At 39.6% G+C, this 21307-nt stretch overlaps 1 protein-coding gene across 1 annotated transcript in view; it reads left to right on the forward strand.

The window, feature by feature from the left end:
* LOC148051542 (uncharacterized) overlaps positions 1–21307 on the forward strand; it is an 87237-nt gene that overhangs the window by 45708 nt on the left and 20222 nt on the right. The window contains exon 2 of the mRNA XM_087737137.1: positions 9529–9648. The gene's annotated coding sequence lies outside the window, so the exon portion shown is untranslated. The remainder of the gene's footprint in view (positions 1–9528; positions 9649–21307) is intronic.

The following is a 21307-nucleotide window of genomic DNA, read 5'->3' on the forward strand; positions in this document are numbered from 1 at the left end:
TAAAACAGTCCTGTTTCTAACCTGGATAATTATTTTGCCTGTTTGTAAATGTCCGTAGACACTATCTCTTCCTTTTGGACTTCCTAATACAGAACTTTGGGTGACCGTGTCATCCCAGATTGCCCATGTTTTGTTTCACACTGTAAATAACCTTTGTTACAAGAACATACCACTCTTGGAGGATTTTCTGCACATCAGAAGGGGTCCTTGAGGCATATGTTCTCAGACCAGATTTCACTGAGTCTTTGGAAATGGCTGTAAGCATTTTCCTAGCATTTTTAAATTATACATTTAAACTATTTAATCGAATGAAGTCCTTTTTCTTCTTTTGCTACCTGGCAAGGGACCACCTCTCAGAAAGTTGTAACTGTTTTTCATATTTGGTGCAATGGAATTAAGATTAGGTTCCAAACAAAACTATTTTACTCAACAGAAATAAAACTCTGATCATTATGTACAGAGAAGCCTGTATTTGTACTTTGACTAGAAATCAGACTAAAGCTTTGAGTCTTCTTCAATTGACACTTAAAAGTCTCTGTACAGCTGAAGTTAAATAACAAAAAGATAGTATTTTTATTATATTTTTGTGTTTTATTGTACCTCTATGGCTCACAGCACTCAGAATTCGGTTGCATTTCCAAATGCTATTGATACTGGAAAACCAGGGCTTTTTACGTCTGTGTAAACCTTGACTCCTGAATGAACTGTAATACATGTAGTTTCTTGCATTTATCTAAAGACATTTCAGAAGCTGATCTTTTTTTCAGCACAACTGTTATTGGATTTATCTAACAAATCTAACACACATGTTGCTGAAAATAATGATAGTGGTCAGTTGAGACCTACTAGGGTTATCAGTATTTTCCATTTTTTGATGAAAATTGAATTAATCAGCTTTTTCTTTAATACAATTAAAGAACATATAGTTTCTAATGAAACCAAACCGCAGCCAGAAAAAAAATAACATGCTTGAAGTGCACTGAAACATATATTTCTATCCTATTAAATGGCAAAGAAGGGAGGTTGTACTCTCCATATAGGAGGAGGTTGATTGCATGGAGCTCTGCTGTTTAATGGGCCACAGGCCTGTCAGAAGGTTGTAAGTCAGCAGGGAGGCCAGTGAAGGGCACACTGAGGTGGGTGCTGCTACCAGCCGCCCGATAACAGTGCTCTACTCAACCTCCTTCTCAAAACCACACAAGACTAGGTGGGAACATGATGGTCAGTGGCAGCCTTTTCTAACTCTTACAGTTTGCAATGACAGTGCCTCAGCTGTCATTGTGCCCCTCTAAAAGCATTCAAACAGCCGTGTCAGTCTGAACAGAAGGCACTGTAAGCAAAACCTTCATGCTTTCCATTGATCCTCTGGGGTTTTAAAACTGTAAGAAAAGTAAAGAAAATACTTGCTCTTCTTCCATGGGAAGTAAAATGATGAAACTGTAAATATCATCCTGTAAATACGTAAATTTCATCAGTCTGGAGACAAAAAGAGGAGTAGTTTCATTCATCCCATATTAAGATGTTAAACTACATTAAAATACTGCTTTTCCCCTGCCTAGCTTCTTGAGTGTAGTTGCCCCATGTTAATAGTGTCCTGAAAAATTACACAGGTGGTCAGAGAGAGCATCTTTGATAGAATTGTTCGTGTTGATTAATTACAATAACCATAATATATTTCTCATAAACTAGACTTGGTAGTACCCCGTTTCTTCTTGTATTACTACTTCCACTGAGACGTAAAGAAATTGAAAACCTACTTTTCATTTATTACAGTGCTCAAGTAAAATAATTCATAACAAAACACAGCTTTAGAATGGGTGTATATTTCTAATTTTGTCTCCCCAATTAAAGTTCTGATGACTTTACATTTTTCGGCTCTTAAGAAAGTACTTAGTCCCACAGAGAATCATCAGAATCGGAATCTCACTGTAAGAGTCATGTTTTATGGTTTCATTTTACTCTGGGGCAAGAGATTGAAACCCTCCTCAAGGACAAAACCCTCCTAGAGGACAGTTTTTTTAAAAAAAACTTTCATTTTGCTCTTCTATTCCGCTATTCAGGCTTTCAGAAAAGTTTCAGAAGACCATAAGATAAAGGAGATAAGACTACAAAGTTACTTTTAATTCCTACTTGTTGGAGATGGGACTTGAACATAATTCCAGTTGCACATAGGCACTAACTTTGAGGAATCTTATAGCCAAACCTTGAATTCATGGCTAACACAGGGCTGCAGTGTGACCTAAACAGTATTTGTCATGTCTAGGAGTAAATTTTGCTAGCAGAAAATAACTACTAGATTTCTTTCTAGAATGCTGTAGCTGACATTTGTGACAAATGTCATTTTATATATATATAAACAAATGCATACACACATTTTTCCTTGACTATGGGGAATTTATCAGGATCCCATTTTCATGCTTTCACAAGGTCTTGTAACTAGGCAAGGAAACTTTCAGAAACATGCCAAGGCATAGCCCACTTTGTGTTCTTCAAGATGAATGGTATGTTAGCAATATAATACAGAGAATCTCCACCACATGAACCAAGAATTCAGAACACAAACCATCAGGCCCACAGGAGAGGTTTGTTTTATCTGAACTTGGAAGAAATGGACCTATGAAAACAAACCAATTTACTTTCAATCCAAATGATCAGCTGAAGGGATTCTTCAGCAAAAGACCAGAAACAGATGTTGATGCCTTTTCTCAACGATTGCAAGCCAGTCAGTTCAGTTTCCAGTTTTCTCCCTTTATGATAAAACCTCAAGTTCCCCTCCAGATCAGGCGAAGGAAAGCCTTGAAGTAATTTGACACCCATTTGGCTTCGGTTTTTGTCCTTCCTGAAGATACTGAAGGAGTTACCAGTCATCTTTATTATGTGGCATGAATTTACAGTATTTCCAGTAAATACTCTTGTTAGGAAATATTTTCTTCCTCTGTAAAAAGAACCTTTCTCCACAGAGATTTGAGAATTCCATTCCATGGAGGGTAACGCTCGGTCTCTGGAACAAAGGTGGCTTATGTATCAGCTTAATCTGTATGGCATGTAATATATTACTTAGTTTTACAATGGAAGACCTTAAATTCTAGACTGCAAACCTCACAGTCTGTATTAGTGTGTTAATGCACTGGCTTTTCACCTTTTAAAAAATTGGTTAAAACTTGCTTCACTGAAAAGTGAGAATGAGTTTAGCAGCCTGGAATGACTCTGTTTTCTCTATTACACCATGTAGCACAGTTAGCACAACTGGCAAGACACCACTGAAGAAAAAATCAGAGACTAGAGCAACTTCTTCCTTTCAAAAGAAGTGCCAAAACCCACTCCTCAGTGTTTAAAAGTAAACAACAAAGGGCAAGGAAGGGATGCTTGATGTAATTTCAACTGTACGAAGAGTTGAAGTTTCACTAGTGTCCCATAGGAGTCAGTTCTTTGTCTCGATCCTCAGTTCTACAAGTGTATAGTCCTTGTTATGGAATGCAGATTCCAAATAACAAAATGGCCATGGCTCTTCAAAACTTCAGCATATTTCTGGTTCTCAAAGTTTTAGATAGGAAGAGACTTTATATTTTAAAAGTCTGTAGACATTTCTTAAATCTTTCATTTGTTTTAATAATGAAGCTTTAATGTGATGTGCTTCCGGTGGGTGTTTTTAAAGCATTGTTGTCCAAAATAAATTTTAAGAATGAAACTTTTATCCCTAAGAGATACCAGGAATTCTTAAAATCCAAGGAAATACTGGAATTTTCTTCAGTGGTGTGAGTTTCTACCCCACATGTGCAAAAGAGTGAGGTTGCTGTTTTGCTCAACATCTTGAAAAGATACAGAAAACCTAGATAACTTCCAGGGACAAATTTAGTGCAGGGGAGAGTACAGCAGGCTTTGCCATTGCTAGGTGTGGTGTAAACTCCTATATTGCGTGATAAGCTCTTGGCAAGGTGTCTGTACAGCTCTACCAGTCAGACTGAGATTGCATTGCAGATCGCCAACAGTTACTATTGATTATGTGTACGTTACTGTCTTTAGACATCCTTAGTACCCATAAGTAGACTCAAGGACTAGATTCTCAGCTAGGGCATGTTTCATTTGCTTTAGTTGGACAGTCTGCACAAATTGAAAACTTGGCCCCCAAGTATTCCTATTGATTCACATGTATTTCTTGTATTTCTAATCCTACAGAGAATAGCAGTGGAACAATACAAAAATATTTGTGTTAAAATAATCAGATTGGAATATTGGCACAGAAAGAGATGCAGATTTTTATTACTGTATAAAAATCTCTGAAATTCTAGAATTTCTGGTATAAAATGTATGTACCATGAAATACATAGAAGAATACATTTTCATATGTAGATTACTAAATACTCTGAAAGGGCAGGAAGGTATTATTGCAAACTCTTGCTCTGAGGCACAAAGTAGTAGTGTGATTTTCTAAGATCATAGAAGACTGTTAGATATCCAGCAACAGGATCACCCCAGAACCAGTTCAGTACTCAATGGACTCCATCACCTCTTAAGAGCAATTTATTGTAGCGAACAGCCTTTATTACGTTAACAGGATGCTACACTCATCTTTATTGCGTCAAAGATGTGCAAAAGTTACTGTAGTCTAGGAAGAAATATTTTAACTCGCGCTACTTTTGAGTCTGTGGGCGGGCCATTGGGGATCCACAATTATTTTCAGGTTTTGGGCACGTTTCTACAGTAGACATATCTGGGTTTCCTTCCTTATTTTGGTCAAAGGACAGTACATTATCTGTGGCAACTTGTAACCACTTTAGAATAGTCTTAAAGTGGCCGATTATGAGAAATGTTTTCTGCAAAGTTTGTCAGGGATAAAAACATTTTGGCCAAGTGATTTTTTTTTTTAAAGGCTTCAAGCAACTTTTTAATGTCAGCATCCTTCAGTTTTCTGTGTTGCCTTTTTACTAGAAACATGCTTACTATTTTGATAGATTTGGAAGTAAAATAATAGTATTTCAGCACCTTCGGTTTTAACTTCCTCTGTGGTCAGTGTTCTAAGTTCAATGGCTTTATTGTCACTCTTTATGTCTTAATTGCTGCAGATTTTGTCTGAAAAAATGCCTCATCTAGTGTATTATTGTATCAGTGTATCATTGTATTTTGAGGAGTTCTGGGATGCTGTATTCACAGCAACTGAAATATATATGAATGTGTCGGTACAGTATTGTTATATAAATGAAGGAGGAAGGAAACAATGAAAATCTAGATACATCAGTTTCCTATATAAATGAAGAGAAGCCTCCTAAGGCTTTAGTTCTTGGAGAAATGCTCTGGAGAAAGCAAAGCAAGCCAGACTTCTCTCTGTACAGTTGGGTTCCTCTGGCGTAAGTAGTAAATGATGGACGGACAGCTTGTAACTCCATCCCCTGAGCCCAAGAGGTACACAGAGAGCTCTGGCAGAACTGTTTTGTCAGGTGGGCTAAAAGACAGTCTAGGCAGTGAATGAAAAAATGCAACACTGAAAGAGGAAAATAAGGAAAAGCAATGTTACTTACCGGAACTCATCTGCAAATAGGTCTTCACCAGGTCCCACCCTAGGAACATCCCCAGAGGAGTTTTGCCAGCTGGCACAGGGAATGCAATGACTTACGTTTTCTCTTTTTCTGTTCCTGTATTCTCCCCCAGATATTCCTGGATTGTTTCTCCTTTGCTATCCTCTCTGTCCACATCACTGGGTCTTCTGAGAAAGGGCTGGAATGTAATATTTAGGCGGGAGCCTGTCACATGAAATGTCCCCAGCAGGGAGCTGGGGTGCTTATTTGGGAAGGGTTAGAGGTGTGAAGGAGGGCAGGAGAGCAGCAGCAAAAGACTGGGAAAAACACCGCTGCTTCTCTGTCTTCACCACCAAGGAAATCTCCTCTGGTGTGCCAAGACTTTTGTGCCTGAAAACAGTATGAGATATGTCTCTTAGATATTTCATGTAGAAATTAAAACAGATATAACAAGTTTCCAAAGAAAACTACCCTTCCGTGCTTGTGAGCACTGTTTACTGAAGATCTAAACTGAGTTAGCAGTCAGTTGGCTGATAGATTTGTCATCAGCTTTTATTTCCTGTGCTAATAGAGATTTTATTTTTTTAATGAAAAAATGAAGGTGCATATCATAGGAGCCAACTGTAACGTTTCTCTGAAGCTGTATTGCTCTGCTACTATGCTTTTAGTTGGCTCAAGTTTCACAAACATGGATCTTGCTCAGCATATGGTTTTGACATAGTTTGCGATTTTGTACCTTAGAAACAGGTTTCTTGTCTAGGCAATAACTATTGAGGAATACTTTCAATTTTGGATGTTGATATAATATAGTAAACTACCTAATCACTTCAGAGTTGACACTGGCCATCTTCAGAACTGCCAATGTCATCCTTGGAGGATGCTTATTTTTTGTTGCAATATATCCTACGAACCAGGATGTCCTGTCAGCTATTTAAAGAGTTGAAAAATATGAACACTTATCTCATCAAAATCCACCAGCTGAGGAATATAAATATATGCACGTGTTAGTGAAAAATATGTGATATATGTTCAAACAAGGACATCTTTGCTAGCATTAGTTCTCTTCTGGAAATCCCAAGAGCTGTACAGTGCCAGCAGAGGAAGGTGGGATTCTGGATGGCTTTAAAGTAATGCAATCATTTATCTAACTATAAGCTAACTGTCAAGTTCTGAAACTTATTCCCCAGGGCAGTAGTAAATAGAAGTGATCAAAAATTTGAAATTTTCAATTTTATGAATAGAAGATGAATTATTTGCAAAAAAGTCGTATTTCCATTATTCATTCAGGAAAAAAAGAAGTAAAATAAAAAATGAATCAATGGACATCTTTTTGGGAAATATATTTCCTATTTCCTCTTTTGCAATTAGTGATCCTGATGAGTTCTTACAATTTTGGGGCTCAGCTTGTTTTAATTAGGATTAAAATGGAAAGATATTTAGTATAAGAATTCTGGCTTCCTTTCTGATTAATTAATACCACACACTTTTAGAATATGTGAATAATAGAGTCTGGAAAGATACTGGTTTTATGTTTTCTCACAGACAGTGTAGTAGTGAGCCAGAAAATGAAATATTACATGTCACGCCGCTTGATGGAATATAGTTCTGTTATGGAGCTGAGTTTAAATTCACTTTGACAGATCCATTGCTCACACTGACATAAAATAATCTATTTTTTATGCTGTCTTTGTGTGAACTAAAAAAGATGTTAAGTTTGAATCTGTGTGTGCAGTACCTCCCCATTAATTCACTGTCTCTAGAATACTGACCTGCCTTTCAGTCTTTTCTAGAGGGCTAAACTACCATCTCTATATAAAATGTGAGGTGCTTTTAGCGAAAGAGAAGATTTCAGTTCATTTACAATAGTATTGCTTGTTGAGGCCTCAAAAGCCTTCCTACTGAAAGGAAAGCCTACAAAATGTCCTTGAAGGATGTCTGCTCTATGTCAACTGTTTTGGCAATGGCCTTCTCAAATGAGGAGCTGACATTTTCATTCCGATAGGAAGGAATGAGGGGGAGAGAGAGAGAAAACTTAAACACTGATGATAATTCCTAGCAAGCGATTTTAATGCTGTCTATCAGAGGGATGTCCAGGCTGTTGCTTTAGGGCTGCCTGCAGTTATCAAGCAGTTCAAGCACATCTTCCATGCCAGACCGTGTCAACGGATCAGCAACAACTGGGTAATCATGGGCTGCTGGTTATTGACTTCCCTGGCTATGGGAGGAAGCCAAGCAGCAGGAGCCAGCAGGGCCGGCACTGCTAGGTTGCCCTGGGGTCGTGCCGCATGGCCAGCTGAGCCCCTGTCATCTCCTGGCTGTGAACCTTTTTGTGAGCTCCCTCTCTAATCTTTGAGGTATGTGCCTTTTAGCTCTTGAAATGTGAAAATGTGGGTTGTAGATTGAGGACATTCCCTGTAAATTCTAGAGGAAATTTTCCTGTAACATCAGGAGCGCTCCTCCTCAACCCCTACTCCCTGACTGCCATTTGTGGCTCTCATTTCTGTACCTTAGCACTACATGGATTTTGGCTTGCCTGTTAACATCCTTGCTCATTATTGTTTCCTTCCTTTCTACTCTGCTTTATCCCCCCCCATTTTCTATACTTTTGTTTGCGGGAAGGTGAAGGATAGGCTTCTACTGTACACCTACCCCCCCCCCCTTTTTTTTTTACCCTTTCCTCTCTCTTTTTGCTGAATTTCTTTCTTTGCCATGCATCTCCACATCCCCTCTTCCCACATTTTTTCTTGAGTGCTCAGCTACTCCCTCCTGGGTGCATTGGACAGTGCATAGGGCTGTTCACATGGCTGCTTGGGTTTTATTACCTGTGCAATCTCTGGTCTTTTCACTACAAAAAAATCCATCGGGGCAGAGAGTATCTTTTCTATCCCTGCCTTCAGTAGTTTCTATTCTATTTTAAGTTGTGAGAGAAAACTCCAGAAAACAGCTTGCACCTATCTGAAATTAGGATAGGATGAAGGATCTGGAAAATGGCAGATGTAGCAGAACAAAGAGTAGAAAAGATGAGTAACTTGGCCACAGTCACACAGCAAAGTGCTGACAGAGAGAGGAATAGAAACCAGGGGACCTGGTTCTCAAGCCTGTCTTCAAAACAGTAAACCATGCAATTTTTCCACAGTGTTATCTAGAAATTTCAAAGACAGAATGACATGCTGTTGTAAAACTGATAATAGAAAACTACCATCAGGGAAGCACTATTTATAAATGAGAGGGTGGGAAGGCGCACTCTATGCTGAATGCCATAAACAATGAGCGCCAAGGGACTAAGGGAAATATTTTGATGTTTGTGTGCTGTGGAAAGTTTTATTTAAACACAAACATTGTTAATAAACATGGATTTATATGTTTTCTTTGATCAGTGAACTCTGATAGATTTTAAACGTCCTGCATATCCCATTTCTGTGTGTCCAAAAGGAGAGGAAGAAAGACTCAGGAGCACATTCTTAAATCTGTTGCAGTCCCGTTTTTGTACAAGTTTATGTTAATATCACAAATAGATTTTTCTAATACAATATGGGACTGCATTTTCAAACAAAGGGGGCCTAAGCTGCACCAATTAAAAATGTGTATAAGGACATTATCTTATGTTTTACTTTCACAAAATAGATAAGTATACAGGTACAGAATGAACATTTGGTTTTATAACCTGATTCAAAGCCTACCGAAAACAAGGGAGGGCAAAAATTTTCAACAAATTGATTGAGTTTTGGATCGGGTCCCAGAATAGGTGCTATATAAAAAAAAAATCCACCTGGAAGCTGTATTTGATACGTGCTAAAATCAAAGTGAATAACTAACAATTTTTTTTCCTACACTAAGTCCTTCTCTTGCTCCATCCACAGAAGCAAAAGAACGGGTATATTTTATTTTAATTAGTCCCTTAACTTTCTTTTGTATATATTTTTGATGACCCCAGACCAGTGGATATTATATCCCAGGGACGTTGTTACTGTTTATTCTCTGACTCTCACTCACAGGCTTTTATTCTTTTACTTAGTGTGCTGCAAATTGCCTGCTCATCTGTGTCCTTCACTGCCTGGATTACTTCATGCTGTTTACGTAGCAAAACAAACTATATAACATCCCAGGGGCCCAATGCCGCTGCCACAGAATGCCGGTGAGTCTAATTGACAACAGGATGTGCCTGTGCTTTATGATAGGAGAACCAAGCCCTCATCACAGCCAGCCAAGCTGGAGCAATAAAACTCAGACTCATAGTCTCACTCCTTGGTCCTTGAGAGGCAGGAATCCCTGGTTAGCAATATCTCAGATTACCTTTAGCATGATTCCTAATATATAATAATGAAAATTAGTATCGACATTTATACCGGTACATTTAAGCCATTAATTCCATTGAAACTACATTCAACAAGTTTAAGGTTTAAGACAATTACTTGTTAATTTCTAAGGCCTAATATGAGGGTGTCACCTTATTTGAGAATACTCCATGCTGTGAGGGATACAAAAGTGCCTTGACTGAAATCCTTGCTTAAGTCTAGTGTTTAAAGCAATTTACAGCTGGATCATTTTCTATTGGTTTGCCATTCCTCCTCTTCTGTGTGGAAGGCAGGGGAGTCGTGTTTGCCACTCTATTATTAATGAGCAAAACAGAAGATAATGCAACACTAACTGAGCAGGCAAAAAACAATTTAGCTCTTTTCTTGAAGTTCCATTTGAAGAGGTAGTATTATTTTCTTGGGAAGAGAGATCCTCAGGAGCAGAATCTGAAGAGAACTTCTAGGTTAAGCCTGTGGCTACTACTTAGCCACAAAAAGGAGGTGGTGGTGAACAGCAGTGACAGGACAACTGGCTTGCTGGGTTTGGTCACTTCTCAAAGCTGCAGAGGAAGAAGCATTTAATTCCCACATGAACAGGAAGGAGTAAGGACAAGAGTGGGTGCCTGAACATGCAGTAGGTATCAGACTACAGGAACCATCCAGGAAAATCTGCATTAGTTGTTTGGAGGGAATCTACACCATCCCTCGTGGACCTTTAGAGGAAGGCAGAGTCACAGCCTGACAGATAATCTTGCCTGTTTCATTCCCTCCTGTCCTTCCTTTTCTGAGTTTCTGTTCCTTCCCACCCACAAATTTACTCCTCTGCCCAAGAAGGCTGTAAAGTTGGGAGATGTGAGATCTGTCTCCAAGAGGGAGGTCAATAATAAATAAAAAAGTGACTAGCCAAACCCTTTTCTAGCCTGACCATACCAGTTCAGGCAGTTCAGCATGCTGTACACCACGTACAGGGAGAATAGTGCAGCATGGGAATATCACTGACTCAGCTGTGACGGATTGCTCTAACATGCACTCTAACCTTTTACATGGAAGAAATCTCCCTTCAGCATTCACAGCTTGTTTCTTTGAAATGAAACAGTGAATCCCATGAAAACTGACTGTTTTCTCCAACAAAAATGCCATTCATCTGTAGGTGATGCAACAGAACAATTTCTTGTAATAACCTCAAAATAGCAATATTAATATTGACCTTTTATTTTAGTTGCTGCTGTATTCCATATGAAAAAAAAAAGGCATGAGATAGTGATGATAATAGAGTACTACATGAGCTAAGTATAAAATACTGCTTTTCTGTTCCCCAGTGAGAACCTTCCCTGAAAGTCAAGTATTTAATCTCATCCTCTCTTTGCAGCTCTGGAGGCCAAGCATGTGGTGTTAACGCTAGTGGTGTTGCTGTACAGATTGGCATGACAGGCTGTGTAAGACAAATATTCCAAACCTGCTTTTTGAGCACAGGAGCAAGTTTACCATGAGAGTATACATGGGTGTTACTGTTTACTGGCTAGTAGCATCGTTGGGTGTAACAATAATCCAGATGGGTGAACTGCCTGCAAGTTGGGGCAGTTTCATGAGATTGAGGCTAACGTTCAATTTGGATTTTTGTCTTTTGGCAGCAGCACTGAGAGAAATCCGTGCTTCCTCTCTCAGTCCTCCACCAGCCTGGCAAATGACACTGTAGTAGCATATATGAACAGTCAAGGCAGAGACTGAAGTAGTGAGGACTGCTTAACAATAGCCTGAAGAACACAGCTACTGAATGTGTAACTAAATCCCATGCCTGAATGTTGGAGGTCCAATTCAGAGGCCTTGACAGTTGTGATGGCAATTTTGGTATGAATTGTGTCGTTAAAGATGTGTTGGATATGTAGTTCGTCCACTCCTTGTGGAAAGAAAAAAAGCGTGGTGAAATTGTGTAACACTTCTCATCCTGTTTTTTGGCCATTGCTGTTTCTTCTGAAGAGTATGAACTGTAGGGTTTGTGAATGAGCAAGCCCATCTGTTTCATCCTGCTGCTTAATACCCGGTCTAGCCTAGCAAGCGTTGTTTTGAGCAGCTGGCAATTAAACTGTACCAGTCTGCAGTAGTTTTGAGTGATGGTGTCATGATCTCATGCCACATGCATGTTGACATCTTTTTTTTTTTTCCCCAATCAACTGTTAAGCTATGTCAGTGATGACAGAGGAGTGGGTCAGCAGTGGAAAGGAAGCAACAGAGATTGGAGGGCAGTGCTTTTTAAAAATGCTAGTCCCTTCTGTTCAGAGTAACGGAGCGTGTGTATCAAGGTAATGCATCACTCAGTGACTGGCCAGAGAAACATTCCATTAGGTTATAACTGAATGGAGAAACTATTGCAGTAATTCTATGTCTTTACTTCACAAAGTAAAAAATACAAGTGTACTCTTTATGCCCTCTTTATTTGGCCTGCTAAGAAAAGCATAGTCTGTCAATCAAGAAAAAAGCTTCCAATTGTGTAGCCTGTTAGAATCATTTCATTAATAACATGTGTTTACTACTGGGAGAAGCAGACTCAGTGTGCTAAGATTTTGTTTGTCAGTCAGTCATTGGAACCCCACTGTTAATCGCATACAATGGTTTGTGGTTATGCCACAATTTAACCCAGGTTTAAAAATACAAACTAGAGCCTTGGTGGTCTGCTGAGAGCAGTGAGTGAAGCAAAGGTATTGGTTGAACCTGCCTTGTGGGCTGCTGGCTTGGAGTACTGTACGAGCTAATCAAATTTATTGAGTCATGACTAGAATGCATATACTGGTGAGTGTGGGTGGGTGCACCCAGGTTAGACTACATTTTGGCTGCATTCTGCAAGGAGGAAGAAAAGCAACTCTTTGGCCTCCTTTCCACAAAGACAAATTGGAAACAGATATCAACTAGATTTGGGGATCTCCGGCAGTCTAATAAGAAAAAGGTATTTTTTTTGTTGTGGCTTTTATTTATTGATGTAGGGAATGGCTTAGGAAAAATTGAAGGAGTTTCAAAACTGAATACCGATGGCATTCAATGCGTATGTGTCATTGTCTTATCAAATTGCCCCCTGCATCCCATTTTAATAGTAATATTAAAGGCAGAATCTCTGACTCCACAATAACGAGGGCTGAGTGCGATTGCCAGAAAAGGGAGAGGCATTTGGCTACTAAGAAAAAGAATACTGGAGAGACGGTTGTGTATCTTTATATGAATCTTGACCTTCTGGCGGCGGTAGAAAGAGACGTAGCGACTAAACCATCTTTCTTAATTATAGCTAGAATATGGTAAGCTAAAATTCCTGTTTACCACAGCACTGTGGAAAGTATCATTCATAACTGCAAGACTTGTAATACTCTGAGAAGAATATATTCATCTCTAGAGAGAATTATATCCATTTCTCCACGTTACTTTGCAGCCCAAGACATTTTGTAGGAACCAATTCCAGATTTAGAGCAATTTAAGTGATATTTTTAAATGGCAACTTTAGGATAAAGTAAATCCCATGCATTCTTACTCAAATAAAATGGCATTATCCTTGATTCTTGTATTCTATATAAAGATTTCATAGTTTCATTTATCCTAATCACTGAAATTATAACTGGCCAAATTGCTATAATTTCAAAATGCCTAAACAGATTCATTCATGAAGGCAGTGAAAAATTTATAATTGTTTTAAATTTATATGGGTTTGTTTTTTCATATTTCTGATATTTAGCTTATTAATATGCATTATCCCCTCACTGTTATATTTTCCTACTAAGAAATTAAGTTAAATGGGTTGAGCTTTGCTGAAGATACTTGTACAAATGAAAGCATTAAACTTGAAAAATTTTATAGATTCAGGGCAAGGTTAGATTTAGCTCTAACTAACAGGGAGCTGAGACCATTCTTTGCTCATCAGGTCACATTCCACAGAGAATCATTCCTCTTTGCCTTCCTGCCCCATCTCTACCACTCAGAATGTACTCCACAACATACTTTTTTTCTGGTTTTATGGGAGCTAGAGGGGAGCTTTGGAACTGCGCAGCATCTGGGACTGCTTAAACTGTGGCAAGGAAGCAGAAGACAAGTGCTAATAAGAGGTGAAGAGGTGAAGACTGAAACATCCTTACACCCAACCATAAATCTGCACCTACTATAACTATTAAGGTCAGTGGGAATATTGTATGTGGTGGCCTTTTGGGATAAGACTACTATAAACATCTCCTCCCTCCCAATAACAGTGAATTATCTTCTAAAAAAAGTCTGGCACTTGGAGCTTATTTGCATTTTGTCTGCATTACATTTGACTGTACTTTCAAAGGATATTTCATCGATTTTTCTGTGTTGTAAAGGTTCCTGTATAGCCACAAACCAGTTCAGTGGCAATATGCAGGTAAATTTCAGACGTGTGTTATAAGTATTTCTGAAGGAATGTTTTTAGCAAAATGGGAGAAGATTCTATGGGTTAATTCCTTTTCAGAGATGTAATACTGCTTATACGTCCTGCTCTAACTTCCATATTTAAATTAATTGGACTTAAGTCCATGATGGCCTATCCTGGCATGATGACTGAAATCTAGTAGTAGCAGCTCCAAGTTAGAAGTCAATCAAACATACTGACCGCAGTATACTTTGCAAACAGGCTGGCATGGGCAACACCACTAGTGCAGGATGATAGGACTGACATTTAGAGAAATTCTGTGACTGTCACGAGAGTTAGCAATGCTACTTAGAGATCATGAGACTTTATTCATCATTTCTTGAATAAAAGCCCCATAGTTGAAAACAGATGTCTTGCTGGTGAGCAATATACATGATCTCTGATACCCATTCCACCAGGGTCACTCATTCTTTCCACAACATATGTTGACCATTCCTTCCCTTTTCTTGTAAACAGTATTAAACCATGACTGAGGCAGTGGCTCGTAAGCAACTGCAGCTAATGTCAAATTTAGTAATTTCTGTATTTTAGATCCAGTGTACCTCTGTCCAGTCATGAAATTCCCTTTGTTTCTTTGCTCAGGATCTAACTTATGTTTTAAAGAATGTTCTAAATGAAAAGAGGAGAGAGGTTGAGAGAGAGAAAGGAAAGAAAGATGGTATAGGACTTAGTCAGACTTGGAAAAACATGGGTGTATTAATCACCACTACCATTGACACTTGAGCTGTATCCACACTGCAAAAAACCACAGTCTTAACTTGGACTGACTGACTGAGGTGAACTAAACCGCGAAAACAACAAAAAAACCCAACCAACAAAGACCCAAAAAAGCAGGAAATATTTTAACCAAATTAACACCTCAAGTTCAGCCCCGGCCACTTTATAGGCTCTAAGTTTTTTCAGTTCTTCTGCAGATTTATGTGGTAGATAAAGCCTATTATTGTAAATGGCAGCCTGTCTTATGGTCAGAACTGTATAGTCTATGAGTTTGCATTTTCCAGCAATTTACATTTTTCTTTCCTGTTTTCACGTGTCCACTTTTTTTAGAAAAAATAAAATAATGCTTTGTGACTACAAATGTCTTAATTTTGCACGTTGTTAATGCTTTGAAAATCACGTATTGCTGACAATGTGTACCTCTAAAAGATGCAAATGAATGGGTGCTTATCCTCAATTAGCTGTAATTGTAGACAAGGATAAAACATGTTCACTTACATGGTAGAATGTATAGTAGGTTGGTCCTCCGTGCATATTATTATACTCTACACACGTAGAGCATTGGCTCAACTTCACACATTGTTGTCACCTATTGATACAGCAGGTTTTATTCTAGCCTGCACAGACGTGTGCTTTAGAGAGGTTTGATATCGAGGAAACAGGAATGTTAATTAGGAGACATTAAATGGTACTGTTGCAGATGATACTTCTAGGGTTTTTTTATGTTTGTGTTTTAGAAGCTGAGCACACCTCCAGTGTTGTAGACTTCACATGAAATTAATTCTCGTAGTTGTGTGTCGTAACTTGGCTTTTGATAGTCCTGCATTAAAAAACAACATCAAGTACTAGTAGGGTGTGCTGGTTTTGGCTGGGGTAGAGTTAGTTTTCTTCACAGTAGCCAGTATGAGGCTGTGTTTTGGATTTGTGCTGCAAACAGCGTTGATAACACAGGGGTGTTTTAGTTCCTGCTGAGCAGTGCTTACACAGAGTCAAGGCCTTTTCTGCCTCTCACCCCACCCCACCAGCGAGCAGGCTGGGGGTGCGCAAGAAGCTGGGAGGGGACACGGCTGGGACAGCTGACCCCAACTGACCAAAGGGCTATTCCGTACCATATGACGTCATGCTCAGCATAGAAAGCTGGGGGAAGGAGGAGGAAGGGGGGGACGTTCGGAGTTATGGTGGTTGTCTTCCCAAGTAACCGTTATGCATGATGGAGCCCTGCTTTCCTGGAGGTGGCTGAACACCTGCCTGCCGATGGGAAGTAGTGAATGAATTCCCTGTTTTGCTTTGCTTGTGTGCACAGCTTTTGCTGTACCTGTTAAACTGTCTTTATCCCAGCCCACAAGTTTTCTCACTTTTACCCTTCTGATTCTCTCCCCCATCCCACCGGGGCGGAGGAGTGAGCGAGTGGCTGTGTGGGGCTTAGTAGCCGGCTGGGATTAAACCACGGCATAGGGAAAGACAGCATTTCCTTCCTTTCACACTGCCATTAAAGCCTCCGTTGCCCAGAAATCCAAGGAAGTCTGGTCTCACTCAGACATATGTGCATCTTCTAGAGAGGTAGCAAAGTTCTGAGGATCCTTTCTCCCCTGTGAGATGAAAAGGATTAAAAATGGTCTGGGGTTCTGGCTGCATAGGAAGGTGAATGTTCAGACCATTCAAGTCACTGCTTCAGCACCTTCCTCTACATGAGAAGTTGCCCAACAAATTTTGGCAAGGAAAAGTTGCTACTATAGATTTACTGGTTGTTCATATAGCTTTGTAGTCTTGCTTCTATCAGCAGCTGTATCAAATGCTCTAGAGGAACTGTCTGGAAGCTGACCTTGTAGACTTATATATATGGTGTGTGTGTATGTGTGTATAAATATATTTTTTATTTTTTTTTATACATACATGAGCACATATGTATATAGAAAGCTCAATGGAGAATTTTTACTTAAATTATAGGCAGTTAGCAGCTACCATACGCTCTCACTCTCATCTGACTGTGAATAATACAAATGTTTCTAATCTTTCTCATATCTTTTGCCAAACACAAAACAAATAACATATTTCAGGTTGCCTTGTAAAAGAAAAGAGAATAAAATGCTTTGGCTGAAATGCATATCAAAGCGAATATATTTAGTAGATTCCTAAATTGAGTGGAAGGAACAACAAGCATAGTTACTCTGTGGTGTTAAACTCTGTATTAGTGTAAACATGAGTTTGGTTTTGTTGTTATTTTTCCCCCATTTGATCCTAAGATTTGTCCTTTGTTTTCCACATTGTATTAATTTCGTAGTTAGCATTCCTGGAAAAAGAGTGGCATGTACAGAATTTGGATTCCATCAGCAGAAAAACTATGGGTCAAAGAAGTCATTCTCCCAAAGCTGTGAATATCTGTTTGTGTGGCTATTACCAAAAAAAAAAAAAAAAAGTTTATCAGAACCGGTCTGATGGAAAAAATAGTTACCAACAGCTGCAGGGACAGATTTTCTTGTGACACTTAGTACAAAAGATCCGTATGCCATTTGAAACATCATCCAATGGAAAGTGGCCTACTTTCAGGGCTTCAGGAGCAGCTAACATGATCTTTTTCTTCCACATTTGATGATATTCCCCATTTCTGAGTTTCAAGCTTTGAATTTTAGGGGCAGGGAGGAATACAGGCAAAAAATTCCCAATTTTTTAAAAAATTAATCCATATTGGTTTTATGTTTATCATCAACTCTGCATTTCACCAAGAACATTTTAATGTAAGAAGGTCTATTCGGAGAACAGGCAAAGGGGCTCCAAAACTCAGTCAGGTGTGGAATGACAAAAAATTACAGGTTCTATATGACTTGAGACATTCTTGCTGTTTTGAACGTTCTGAGGTTCAAGACTCAGATCTACATCTGTCATAGAATTTAGCACTATATGTATATTTATATGTCATTTTACTCATGCTAATTGGGTAAACAAGGAATTTGGAATACAAAGGGAGTAAGAGAATCTGGCAGTGTGACATCTGAAAGTCGGGTTAGCACAACAACACATGGATGTACATAAGTGCCTGCCAACTTTCATTTTCTCATTATTTCAGTCTATGGTCAGTAACAGACCTTCCCTGACTTGGGGGATTTATGGTCACGCACCCGGGAAGGGTTCCTCACCACTTAATGCCTCTTTCAGCTCACCTCTAGGGTGGGTGTCCTGTATGCCTAGGAATGGCAGGCTGGTGCACTGCTGAAGGACTTGTCCTTTGATTAAAGAGAACTAACCGATTCGTCTAGTTTTGCCTTTCTAATCTTTAAATTGTTAACATGTCCCCGTTCTGTTTAACGTGGAGAGAAATAACAAGGCAGTTAGTTGCCACAGAGCATATGGCATATTTAAATGGGACCTGCCAAGGCTTTGGTACGTAAGAAGTTCACTTTTATTGGAGATGTGTGAATGTTCTAACAACTAGGGTGCGTTAGAGTACGTGTCAGGGGTACAATGCTTATGTACACTTCTGATTTTGCTCTGAGTACCTTTCTCTTGTCTCAAAACAATTTACCATAGACAGAAAGGTGGTTCCGTGCTGGCCCTATAGCCCCAGTCTGTACTAGGAGTTTGCACACACAGAGCAATGTTTGACTAATAATTCTAATTTATAAACCATCAACAATCCTAAAAACAGATTAGCCAGCAAGGACTTTTTGTGACAAATACCATGGCACTTTTCCATGCTGAACCACATAAAAGGACGCTGGGTCAGAAAAATGCATTCATTTAGGATCAAGTCTAGCAGAAGTCCCACGATTGCCAATGGAACAAGAATAACACCCCTGTTGCCAGACTTTTTCTAGGCAGTGGGTGGCCATGGATAGAGTGCTGTCCCTTCCCCCACCAACATAGTCTCTGTGTTACAAGTTGATTTCTGTTGAAGTCCAGCAACTACACAGTCTCAGGATAGCTGGCTATCAGCCTGCACTTGCATTCCTGCCTTGAATGCAGGGGCTCTGACAGCAAAGGTAACCGTGATGGTTAACTTCACTCCTGGTATGGCACAAGTCTGGTGGAAAACCTTAACAACTTTGGAGACGCACACTGAGGTCCATGAACAAAGCACACAGGGAGCTCTAAGCCACCTCTGTCAACTCCCTGACGCTGCAGGTCTATGTGTTCAGGTCTCAAGTCTCAGCAATTTATGTGTGCCAAAAGTAACCCTGACTTATTCAAGCCAGAGCTCTTAAGAAACACGAGCAGCCAGGTTCCTCTGAGCTGATGTGGTGATGGGTGCAGCCTCTTTTCTTTGAGCACAGACCTGGACCCAGGTGAGGGGAGCTACTTAGAAGCTGTAGAGAGAGACACAAATGCCCAAGTAAACTACCCTACTCTGCAAGGTCAGTGCAAAGCAGGTAGAGCAAGGCTAAGGACTTGAGAAACACACTGATCCTCTGTGGAAACCAGTGAGGGTTTCAGCTAGTTAGAGAAAAGAATCAGAAAACTGATGCACTTGGCCCATCTGTTGGGTTCACCAAGCTGAACATATATTCACCTAATCAGAATGCTGTTTTCCAGCTGAAGAGAGCTTTCTCATCAAGCAAATATTTTAGGAAAAAAAAAAACAACAACTGAATAATTGAAATAGAAACATAATTTTGGAAGATGATGAAAGTTGAGAAAATGGGAAGGGACCAGAGGTATAAAATATTATATTTGCCAGGTCCAATATTTACTTCCTCTAGTTCCAGAGCTATATGATGGGTGGATGAAGGTAAATGAGCCTTATTTATAGTAGATTTATGTAAATACAGAAGAGCTTTTCCAGGACCTACATATATTCACGAAATATGAAAACTGTAATAAATTATTACAGTAAAAATGTCAGAAGCTTCCCTGAGATCAGCAAAGGAAAAATCCTTGGTTCTTCAAACCCAGCTACATAGCCGCATCTCATATGCTAATACCCTTACCCTCTGCTGAGACCCACATCCACAAGGCATGGGATGAGCTTAGTGGCCTATCCTGAATATCAACACCTCTGGATGTTTTATGTTAAAGGGGAAATTTAAGGCCCACTCTCCTGTCTTTTGATGCCAACTTCTGTCTTTCGTGGGCATATTCATAAAATACATGCTGCAGTTCAGTGATGACTTTTCAGTCAAGCTACCCTTTTGCCAAAAGGGTTGGTCCCATCCGTCCCTTCCTGTGTCTGCTCTCTTGTGCCAGCACCAGCATTTGCGCCGATAGAACACACGCTTCCCTGACTACAGGGTACAGGCAACAGAGAACTGATCCAGGTGAAAGCTAACTTTTTGTCGTTGTTGTTGTAGAGTGATTGCTGAGCTGTATCTCATAATCCAGTATCCAACTCCCTTTCTTCACTGGTACCAGCCTTTTTATGAATGCACTAAGTAAAAAAACCAATGTTTGTTTAAAGAAGTCTAGGTCAGGCTTACTGGACAAATACTGTGGGCAGTGAAGACTGTATCTGGTATGTATTGATGCTGCGTTGCATGGATGGGTTGCCCAAAAGAAGCCGAAAGCAATTAGATTTGCCCCATGGTGAATTCCCCATGCAAGCACAGTTCTCGGGTATTGCTGGCGCTTCGTTTCCTTCCTGTGTGCATTGGTCCTGGTATAAGAGATACCTTGGGTTGGGCACAGGCCTGGCAGTACTGTAGGTATGCCACGTTACGCTCCGCTTACACTCGGCTGACATTTGCTGTGGGCTAGTGAGAGAAGGGGGAGGAGGAGAGAAGGGAAAAAATCCTATGAGCAAAAGCTGTAGGAGCTCACAAGAAAAGACCCTCCATCAAGTTCGGTGTCCCAGATCTGCTGCCTGACTCACAAAGCTTCACATAACCCCTTGATAGTCTTCCCTGCTGAGCTGAGCTGTCTTCCCAGCTTACCTTTGATCATAAGTAGTGCAGTAACTTGTATATTGCAGTATTCTTATTTTGTGTCTTGCTAATACAAGGATGTATAAGATGTGGGCTAGATTCACATGTGCTCTCACATTCCTTTCAGAAGGATGTAGAAAAATCAGAACGTAGGCAGAAGTCTCAATCTAGTTTGATTTTTCTTTTCGTTAACCCTACCTAGGAGTTGCAATACGTAGGGTATTGTGGGCCAAAGTTTATAGCACTGCATTTAACTACACCTTTCACACAGCTCGTAAAACAGATTTCCAATAGCTGTAATTTTAAATTTGTCTCCTTGGATGCAGTGGAAAATGTGACTTTCATGCCTTTCTGTATGTTTACAGCATCATAAATAACACACAGATCTGAAGTGTTTTAAGTACATCAATATGCTATTTTAAACAAAGTAGTGAAAATATGTAGCATATAGTGTCCAGTTGTTTTTACTTCTTCCAAGAGTAAGATTTCTCCTGTCTGCCTAATTTT

This window comes from Nipponia nippon, unplaced genomic scaffold (assembly GCF_047370975.1).
Source record: "Nipponia nippon isolate SJK-2023a ecotype South Korea unplaced genomic scaffold, ASM4737097v1 scaffold_6, whole genome shotgun sequence".
Lineage (NCBI taxonomy): Eukaryota > Metazoa > Chordata > Aves > Pelecaniformes > Threskiornithidae > Nipponia > Nipponia nippon.